The sequence below is a fragment of the Cetorhinus maximus genome, chromosome 31 (assembly GCF_964194155.1).
Source record: "Cetorhinus maximus chromosome 31, sCetMax3.hap1.1, whole genome shotgun sequence".
Lineage (NCBI taxonomy): Eukaryota > Metazoa > Chordata > Chondrichthyes > Lamniformes > Cetorhinidae > Cetorhinus > Cetorhinus maximus.
In genome coordinates this window covers 18,557,094-18,567,564 of record NC_135909.1, presented here as the reverse complement: position 1 = coordinate 18,567,564, position 10,471 = coordinate 18,557,094, and the positions used below count along the sequence as shown (strand labels likewise).

The following is a 10,471-nucleotide window of genomic DNA, read 5'->3' as shown; positions in this document are numbered from 1 at the left end:
CTGCTTAGTTCCAGAAATTAAATCACAACTCGGTCCCTTCATTTGAACCAATGACTGCTTCTTTAAGGAAGTTCTTCATCCCGATTTATCGAGTAATTTGATGGAACATACGAACAAAGAGCAGGGATTGGCCAAGAGGTTTTCCGAAATTGCAGGGATGGGGTCAGACTGAGAAACAATGCTTGACGATCGAGAATACAGGATGACGAGGCCGCGACAGATTGAGACAGATTAGACAGTGAGAAACAGTTTCTATTGGTGCAAGGCACCGGTTTTAAACGAACCAATGTGGACATGAGGATGCATCTTCCCTGGTGAGTGGTGAGGATCTGCAATGCACTGTCTGAGATATGTGGTAGAGGAAAAATAAAATAGGGGCTTTCATAGTGGAACTGGACAGCCACCTGAAGATAAAAGTTCACATGGCTATGGAGACAGGGCTGGGGACTGGGATAGCTGAGTTTCTGCTGAAGCATCACAGGAGAGACAGAGAACCGAATAGTCCCCTTCTCTGTTGTTTATGTGTATGTGTGTGAGGTTCATTCAGTACTACTTTGGCTCTGGAACAGGGTTTGAGTGTAGAATTCATTGTTCATCTGTAGATCTCTGTGGATTAATTCTTTATCACTTTGTCCCTGGGACAGGATTTGTTTTCGGGATTAATTGTGGATCTGTCAGTTTCTGATGATGTGACTGTGTGTATGATTCATTCTGTATCATTCTGTCCATTGAATACTGTGAGAGTGTGCGATTCAATATGTATCCGTCAGTCACTGATGCCAGGCCTGAGTTAATGATTCATTCTGGATCTCTCTGTCTCTTGCTCGCCGTTTGAGTGTGGGATTCATTACGTATCTGTCAGTCCCTGAGACACTTTGCAAATCTGGATTCATTCAAACCAGAACATACCTCACTGAAACTGGGCCATTTGTTCTAACAGGTAAACTGCCTGACAAGATCCTCCATCTAGAATACTTCATCTAACATTCTCTGTTTATCCCTGAAATTCATTCTCCCTCCTATACTTATCTAGACTTCCCTTAAATGCAGTTTATCTAATCGTCTCAGTAGCTCCAGGCGATAGTTGGCCTGTAACTGCTGCCGATTCAATGGGAATAAATTAATTAATCGAGTTTCCTAAATTGTATTCCATATTTGCATTTCTATGTCTGCCCCATCACATCACAAATTCCTCACATTGACCTGTTTCCGCGACACCGACAATGTGAATTTCTACCGCTCTGTTGCGGCCAGTAGATGGCAGCACATTCTGATATAGTGAAGTTGACAGATCAGAGACAACAGAGGAGACTTTTTCATATTATTCGGGAAGGGACAGTTGTAGAAATACTATGGACGGAGATGACCTCTTCTTATATGTATTATGTAACAAGCAGTGGATATCGTCTGTCCCTCGATACGATCCACTCAGGGCCGTGAGTTTCTGCCATGGGTCTTCATGAGAGTGAACAGGCCGATTCTCGGCCCACAGACCTTTGGACACATGGGGACAGGATGTCCCACGGGGTAGTGAGATCCAGAGAGCAGGATCTGCTTCCTGTTACTTCTTCTTAGCCGTCGTTCTGCCTCATCATTAAGACCTGGGGACTCACAGCGCGCTGCAGCTTGGGGACAGGTTTTGGTCATTTTGAATGATGAGAAGCAAGTTCCTCTCAGTCATTAATATGAATGCTGCAGCGTTTGAATTAACGTTTCAGAGAGTCTTTGGAGCATTTTCTTTGTCCTCCCCTGGAATGTTTTCCATTTGAGAGTTGAGGAAACAGGACTTGGCGGATGCGACGCTTTTCGATTATCCGGACACAGTGTGCAGTCCATCCAAGTTAATTTTTGAGAAACAAAAACAAAAATACCTGGAAAAGCTCAGCAGGTCAGACAGCATCGGCGGAGGGGAATACAGTTAACGTTTCGAGTCCGAATGACTCTTTATCAGTTGAACAGTCATACGGACTCGAAACGTTAACTGTATTCCTCTCCGCAGATGCTGTCAGACCTGCTGAGTTATTCCAGGTATTTTTGCTTTTGTTCTAGATTTCCAGCATCCGCAGTATTTTGCTTTTATCTTAATTTTTCAGGAGTTTGGCCTGAATGCTGGTGGAGCTGCCTTCAAGAACGACAATACAGTTTGTTCGGCAGTGCTCCCACGGAATCTGGAGGGTGCCGCGGAGACATTGCGGATGGAATTCATCTACCGCTCTTGAGTCGCCGATAACGTTGCATTTGACCCGTCAGCCTATGTCTTGTGTGTGAGAGCGAGACACATACTTATCTACCCTTCTCTGCTCCATTTTCCCTGATTCAGCCTCCCAGAATCTTTCATCATTTTAAAGACCTGTGTGAGACCACCCCCCAGCCTTCATTCTTCAAGGGAAAAGGTAGACATCCTGAAAATCATGTCGTGTCTGTTTACCACTTGTTTATTTTTTCATAGTGTATGTGCGTCTTTAGCAAGCCCAGCATTTGATGATCACCTCACATTATCCTTGAAGTTACGAGTGAAGCAAATTACTGTGGGTCTGGAGTCACATGTAGGACAAGCAAGGGAAGGGAGGATGATTTCTTTCCGTAAAGGGCATTCGTGAACCGGGTGGGTTTTTATTACAATCGATGATAGTTTCATAGCCGCCATTACTGAGCCGAGATTTTAATTCCAAATGTAGGAAATATTTTAATTTAAATCTGCTCTGTTGGGATTTAAACCCGTGCCCGCAGAGATTAGCCTGGCACCTCTGTATTGTTAGTCCAGTGACAGCAGATTCAGCTAATGATCGAGCCGCTTCATGAGAAGATTGGAATTCTCCCAAAGCATTTTATTTAACCGATTGATGCACAGCTTTTGTTCCAGTTGGACACATCAATTATTTAACGAACCTGATCAGATAAACAAAATGAGTTAGAAATTAATGCACAAATTAACAAGAGCAGACATTTTGAGAAAGAGCCCTGCCATGTCAGGAAGGAAACGCAGAACCTTCAGCTGACGAGTGAGACCGCGGTTTTCAGAAAGTTAAACAGATTTCTATATAAAACGACCACGGCAGGATTCGAACCTGCAATCTTCTGATAACCTCTTCAAATACCACCGAAGTCAGACGCCTTATCCATTAGGCCACGCGGTCAGGTCATAAGGTCCTGGAACTGATGCTAGTAAATAAATATCGTGGTTGTATATTTTTCAATTCGATTGATGGATGATCCGCTGAATCCCAGATCCATGGCCTCAGGGTCTGAGTTTGGCTCTGTGTCTTTCGTTGGAAAATAAGGATTGGGAGATCGGGAACTCAGTTCCTATTGTCCGCACCCTCTCCTCATCATTCTCCTGCAGCGTTTTGAATCTCTCTCACTCTCTGCCTCGTGGCCTCCCCTCAACCGCTGCTAAATTCCAGAAAATAAACCACAGAACAGCTCCTTCATATAAACCACGAACAAAGGAAGTTTTTCCCCGAATTAATGAGCAATTTGATCGCGGTTTGCGACATGTTAAGGCGACAGTGTCAGAGAGAGAAACTTCTGCGATGGTGGGAATTTTGGAATTGGGGGAGGGGGAGGGGTCTGGGGGCGTTGGGGCTCAGTCAAAAAACAAGACGTTTCCGGAGTGAAATTAGGAAACATCTCTCTCAACAAAGGGTCCTGGGATTTCAGAGATCCCATCGGGAAAGAGCACTTTAATTTTAAATCTCAGTTTTATAGACTTGTGTTCATCAAATATATGATGGATCAGTGAGAAAATGGGTATTTTTCTGTCCCGGAAATTTGATCCTTGAAACATTATTGAAGACATTGAGTTATGCATTCACTGTAATCGAACCCAGGTTTCTTTGATGAAAAATAAGAATTCTACCCCTGAATCACCAATCCGCCCATCATGCTGAAATCAATTTATTTCCCTAACTACAAGATCACTGCACTAAAACAGAAAACAAACTGTAAGTAACCTGAAGAAAATAAAATAATTTAGGGACTGTGACGCTGTTACAGAATAGGCAACTTCGGGAATCTAATCCGAGTTTCCCACGCCCTAGAGACGCATTGTGCTCCTGACCCAGCAATACACAGGTTTGGACGGATTTCATAACTTTTAAACTATTTCCTAATCTGATTATCAAAGTATCACTTCCCTTATCATTGATCTACAGTCCCTCATTGTTCAAATCCCACGTCTGGCTTTCGGTATTTTTAATCACTCCACAGACAGAACTGTCAAGAGGGTTTAGAGAAAGTAAATAAAGATGACCTGTTCCCACTGGTTCCTGGGTCAGCGACCAACCAGGGCAGATTTTAATTCATTCGAAAAGGAACCAAAGATAACGTGTGGAAAAGATTTTCTCGTAATAAATTGTGAGCATTTGGATGGACTGCATAACCGGCAGGCAAACCCATGACTGCTATCATCTGGAAGTGCAAAGGCAGCAGACACATGGGAACACCAACACGTGGATGTTCCCCTCCAAGCGGCACATTATCCTGACTTGGAAATAGATCGCCTTCCTTCACTGTCACTGGTTCAAAGTCCTGGAACGCCCTCTCCAACAGCACAGTGGGTGTACCTACACCACAGGGGCTGCAGCGGTTCAAGATGGCAGCTAACCTCCAGTTTCTGAGGGGCAATTATGGATGGGCAATAAACTCTGGCCTAGCCAGCGACGCCCACATCCCATAAATAAATAAATCAACCCCTACATTATTTTTGTTGTTGTTGTTATTTCTGTGTAGGTGTTTACCTGGATAAGGAAACAAGTTCTGTTCAGCCCTTTGACAGACAGCCGAGATTGCGTCTATTAAGCCTGCGAGATCAGACTCCAATGTGTGCAGGGAATGTGGAAGAGCGAGAAGGAGGGAACATCCTGCGTTGGATAGATTTTCTCTAAAAGCAAACAAAGGTTTGCTTTTCTTCAGCTGTTTTGACAACCACAAAATTTCACAACGACGCGTCACAACCACTGGAGAACTTCTCAAGTGTATTCGGCATTTTAATGTAGGAAATTGCTGAAATTTCCAACCGTTTGATGCACATTGTCAGGCTGCATGTTCCTTCAGACAGGTTTCCATCTGGACATATGGAGCGAGCGGATTTGTGAACGTCAGTGGTTCAGGGGTAGATTCCTCACTGGCCAGACTGGACTTCTGGGTCAGTGGCTTAACATCATTTTTTCGTTTTCTGAATCCAGTTCTGGCCGCTGACTCATTCATATTTTTGATCATAAAATTGGATTTATCTTGGCGTTACTGATCTAAGGTAATTGTTAAAAGAATAGCAAATACTGTCTTTCCGTCTCCCCTTACACAAGTTTACAATTCAAAGTACTAAAGCCCTTTAAGTAGGCAAGCAAAATGTGAGCAGAATGTAAAGTGTTTGTAAATGAATAAAGATAGGTTGAGATGGTGGACAGAAGTTTGGTAGATACAATAATGTGGGAATATGTGAGGATCACCACTTTGGTGGGATAGATTAAAAAAAACTAATATTCTTTAAATGAAGAGAGATGGCAGAATGCTGTGCTGCAGTGAGACTTGGGTGTCCTTGTACATGTATCACAAAACAAAGCTACTTTGCAGGTACAGCAGGCAGTTAGGAAGGCCAATGTGGTGTTGGCCATTATTGAAAGGGGAATGGAGTATAAACTCCATTCTTGTGATAACTGAAGAGGGCGTTGATGCGACAAAACTTAGAGTATTGAGTCCTGTTTAGGTCTCCTTCTTTAAGGGGGAATATACTTACATTGGAAAGAGTTCAGATTTGCCCTGAGAAGATGGTGGTGAGCTGCCTTCTTGAGCCACTGCTGGGAGTGTTGACATTGACTTTGGTCCTCAAGCCCTGGATTTAAATTTGGCTCTATAAACTTGGTGTGAATGCCACCAACCGAGATTTCCTGTGTAGAAGTAATTTATCAGGGTGAATAGCTGTTGTTGATTTGTTAGGAACTAAAAATAGAAAGATGACAGAGAACAAAGGTTCAAAACAGCAAGATGAAGCATTTCAATAAATAACTCTGCAATGTTTGCAAAGAAAACAGCACTTTCACCGAATGAGTGGGAACGTGGTTTGATTTCATTGAGTTGAAACTGATTTCTATGTGAAATGACCATGAATCAATCTCAACATCAGCAACTTGCATAGATCAACCAACAAATTCATGTCTCCCAAGTTCTCTGTCAAGTGATTCTAGTGCCTGTCTTATACTATTGACAGAAGATTGAAGGTTTTTGAGTGCACTTGTCTGTTAAACTAAGTAACTACATCGGTTAGGTTCAGATGGATGTTGCATTTTGTGCTGTTAAATAATTCCATTAATTGATGGCGAATTGCCATAGGAAGGTGGGATTAGAAAGGGCACCTGAGTGTCCTCGGGCTGGCATGGACAAGATGGGCCGAATGGCCTCCTTCTGTGCTGCAACTTTTCTGTGGTTCTATTTCGCTGAATGTTTTGTTCCAGGAAACTGCCACTTAGTCACATCCTGTCCCAGGAAATTCCAACACTTACTGCCCTGAAAACCTCACTTAGACACTTGCTGCTCACCAATTGATCATAGTCGTGACTAACTTCCCTGATTCTTTATGGGGTAATTGAATCACAGAACATAATGAGAACATTCGGCCCCTCTGGACTCGGCAGGCCCTCTGAACGAGCAGCGCACCTGCTGCCACTCCACACCCTTTTCCCTGTAACACTGCTAATTTTTCTTTTCAAATCAAGATCAATAGCCTTTTGAAAACCTCAATCGTCCCTGCCTCCAGCACACTCTCAGACACTGCATTCAACATCCTAAACACATGCTACAAGGGGAAAAAAAATTGTTATGTGGTAATTGCTTTTTTTGTAAATTAATTTAAATCTGTGTCCTCTTGTTCTGGATCATTCCATCAATGGAACGATTAAAACATATTTACCCTGTCCACACATCTCGTGATTTTGAATACCTCTATCAAATCTCCTCTCAAACTCCATCTCTTCAAGAAACACATTCCCAACTCCAATCATTCAATGTGAATTAAGTTCCTCATGCCTGGAAGCTGTCTTGTGATTTTTTTCTGCAATCTCACTAATGCTTTCACATCCTTGCTAAATTGTGGAGCACAGGATTAGATACGATACTTCAGTTGAGGCCGAAGCAGTGTTTTCTACGGGCTTCACATAACTTTATTGTTTTTGTACTACATGCTATATTGATGAGGCCCATAACGTTGGCTGTTTTACTGGTCATTCTTTCAACCTGTCCTGTGACGATAAATGATTTATGCACATATACACCCACATCCCTCTGTTCCCGCAATCCTATTAGAATTGTAAACCTTCATTTCGTGTTGCCTCTCCCTGCTCTACCTACAAAAACGAATGACAACAGGTTACTCTGCAATAAATTTCAACTGGTATTTTTCCTCCCATTCCATCAACATTTCTAGATCCCTTTGGAATTCTAGACTATCCTCCTCACAGTTCACAGTGCTTCTAACTTTTGTATCATCGGAAAATGTTGGAATTATGAGCTTGCAACAAGATTTGGCTGATGAATTACAGGAAGGGCAGGGGCCCTGACACTGGGCACAAGAAATAGGAACAGCAGTAGACCACACGGCCCATCGCGCCTACCCTGCCATTCGATGGTATCATGGTTGATCTTGGGCCTCAAATCTATTTTTCCGCCAGTTCCCGATATCGCACAAGTCCCCGAGAGACCTGGAGAGCTCCACAAGATAACTTTCTCCAGTCCAAAATGCAACAGTTCACCACAAATCTTTGGTTTCCGTCACTCAGCTCATTTCGTATCTGTGCTGCTATTGTCCCTTCTATTCAATGAGCTCTAACTTTCCTCAGAAGTCTTTTGTCCAGCACTTTATCAAATGCCTTTTTCAAGTCCATTTAAATCACGTCAAGGGCTTCACCCTCATCAAAATCCTTTGCTGTCGCATCAAAAAAAAACTAACTGAAGTTAAATAACACGATTTGTTCTTACCAAATTGTTAGGAAGTAGAGAGGTTTAAGGAAGTTATATTGGTATTTGCAATTGTTAGGAATGAGTTTTAGCTGTAAAGTTTAAGTTTGATTTGAATTTCTGTATGTGTGTTAAGAAAGGTCAAATGGAGTTTTAGTTTCGTTTTAAAAAGGTGGTTGCATCTCTAATCAGGTTTACGACTTAAGAAATTAAGCAAACACATCAGTAGAAGAATTGGGCTGTTGCCTAGCAAGAGGGAGGTAAAGAGCCAGGTCCCTTCCACAGACACACACACAGAAGGAGAGAAACTGCAGTTTTGATTTGGAAGCTGCGGACCTCGGTTGGTTTTTGAAAGTTGCTGCCAAGAGAGACTGGAAAAGGCGGCAGATAGTTAGTCCCAAGCGAAAGAAAAATCCCGAAATCCAGAGAAGTGGAAGAGGGGAAAGTCCAAAACAGACCTTCTGGTCAAAGGAAGGATGGGAACCTGGAACAGGTCCTGTTAATGAATTTAAGAGTGAGGGGCAGAGGGAATGGCTTCAATCCGCGTGTGAAAGGCGGAGCGCAGTGAAACTGGTTGACTCACGGCTTGACAAGCTTCTGTGGGGAGTTGAGGAGAGATCCATAGCATCTGGTTATGGTGGTATCTGTCACTTCGTTTCAGGGTCTGGTGCGCCTTACCAAAGGGTGCCTATTGATACATGGATTGTGTAATTACTGTGTAATTTAAAGAATAAAATAGATTATCCAACTTGCGTTATCCTTAAAAATTGTCTCCACCTGTAAAGTTATAATTGAGGGTGAAAGAGTATTGTAATATGATTCATCTTTTCTCGATGAATAAATGTTTTATTTATTTTACGCTAAAAGTTGATCAGCTGACTCCTGTAACTCTGTTCAGTAGCAACTTTCCACGTGTTTAAACAAACAAATAAAAGTTAGAATCTATCAAGCTGGGTTCCACTCTGGGTTTAGGATTGTCCCGGGGTAATCTCAGCTGGGACCATAACATAATCCATGCTGGTTTTACTTATTAATGTGCATTTTCCTGAGGTAATTTTCATGTTGTCGGGAATTTTACTTTCTGAAAGGTAGCTCACCACCCAGGTTAAACTGGCTGCCCTGTAGTTTCTGGGCTTATCCTTACACATTTGTTTGAACAAGGATGTTACAATAGCAATTCTCCACTCCGCTGTCACCACCGCGAGTCTAAGGAATATTGGAAAATTCTGGCCAGCGTCCCTGCAATTCCTGCTCTCCTCCCTCAGTATTCTGGATGCACCTCGTCTGCGTCTGGTCCTAAACAACTTTAAGCACACACAGCCTATCAAATACCTTCTCCTGAAATTGTTTATTACCTTTACACTAAAATATCGATCGAGGTGAAACGGCTCACTTTCTGCTCAGTACAACTCCTAGAACACAAACAAAATATGATCAAATCAAATTCACACTATGGGGCTACCAGACCTGGCCGTCTCAGAGAAGACGACAATTCTCTCAGAGAATACAACAGCCGAATGCATTCATCCAGAAAATGGGGTTGTCTAATTAGTCTGTTCGGGTAACATTACAGTGCGATTAAGTGGGCAATTGTTTTTTTTTCAAATTGCCTTCATTTCCTTCATGTGTGTTTCATTGATGAGTTCTCTGCGATGGTGGGTCCAGTTCTCAAATTTACCCCTGATATAAGTAAACTGCCCTACCTAGACCGCAGTGAGTTTTAGACAATGCACTGGGCGACTTACACGACAAATAACAACACGTGAGAGCTCGCCTGAGATTTGAAACAGAGACCGCTCACATCTCAGTTATGAAACGTCCCGTAGCGAGAATCACACCGCGAGACCAATAATGTAACTGTATGTATATAACTCAGACAATATAGACATTCATTGGCACCCAAAAGATATCAGCCATTCTTTCAGAGCGCTCTAGGTAAAAGAGAACATTGAAGAAATACACCAGGCAGTGTCTAGGCCAGGCAATATCCATGGAGACGGCAATAAATCTCAAGTTTCAGTTACAATCATTCTCTTATTAGGATAAATTAACCGTCCGATTACATGAGCAACAGTTTCTTCATTTACTCCACCTGTTTTGCAGTGATAATTTCGTTATAATGACTTCTCAGGTTCTAAAAACTCGACGGGGTTTAAGTAAAACCCGCCTTTTCGCTCGTAAAAAAATACGTATCACAAATGGCAACACACGAGGGCTCGCCCGGGATTTGAACCCGGGACCTCTCGCACGATCATTCAACAAAAATCCCGAAGCGAGAATCATACCTCTAGACCAACGAGCCTTCCACAGGTAAACGAGATAACCGCTATGTGCATTCATTGTCCTCCAGAGTGCGTCAACACTCCTTTTGGGTTTCTGTCGTAACACCAGAAAACAATTAAGAATTACACCTCATGGCAGGCAGCAGCGTGGACAGTGAAAGGGTGTTCACGTTTCAGGTCGATGACATTTCATCAGAACTCAGCAATGCTAGAATTGTGATCTATTTTTTTCACTGTAA

The 10,471-nt window shown here is 42.6% G+C and overlaps 2 non-coding genes across 2 annotated transcripts; both read right to left on the bottom strand.

Moving 5' to 3' along the window:
• Positions 1–3,047: 3,047 nt before the first annotated feature.
• Positions 3,048–3,137, bottom strand: trnar-ucg (transfer RNA arginine (anticodon UCG)). Its single transcript is given in 2 exon segments — positions 3,048–3,083; positions 3,101–3,137. It is a non-coding gene; the product is annotated as a tRNA-Arg (tRNA).
• Positions 3,138–10,162: 7,025 nt separating this feature from the next.
• Positions 10,163–10,252, bottom strand: trnap-cgg (transfer RNA proline (anticodon CGG)). Its single transcript is given in 2 exon segments — positions 10,163–10,198; positions 10,217–10,252. It is a non-coding gene; the product is annotated as a tRNA-Pro (tRNA).
• Positions 10,253–10,471: the final 219 nt, after the last annotated feature.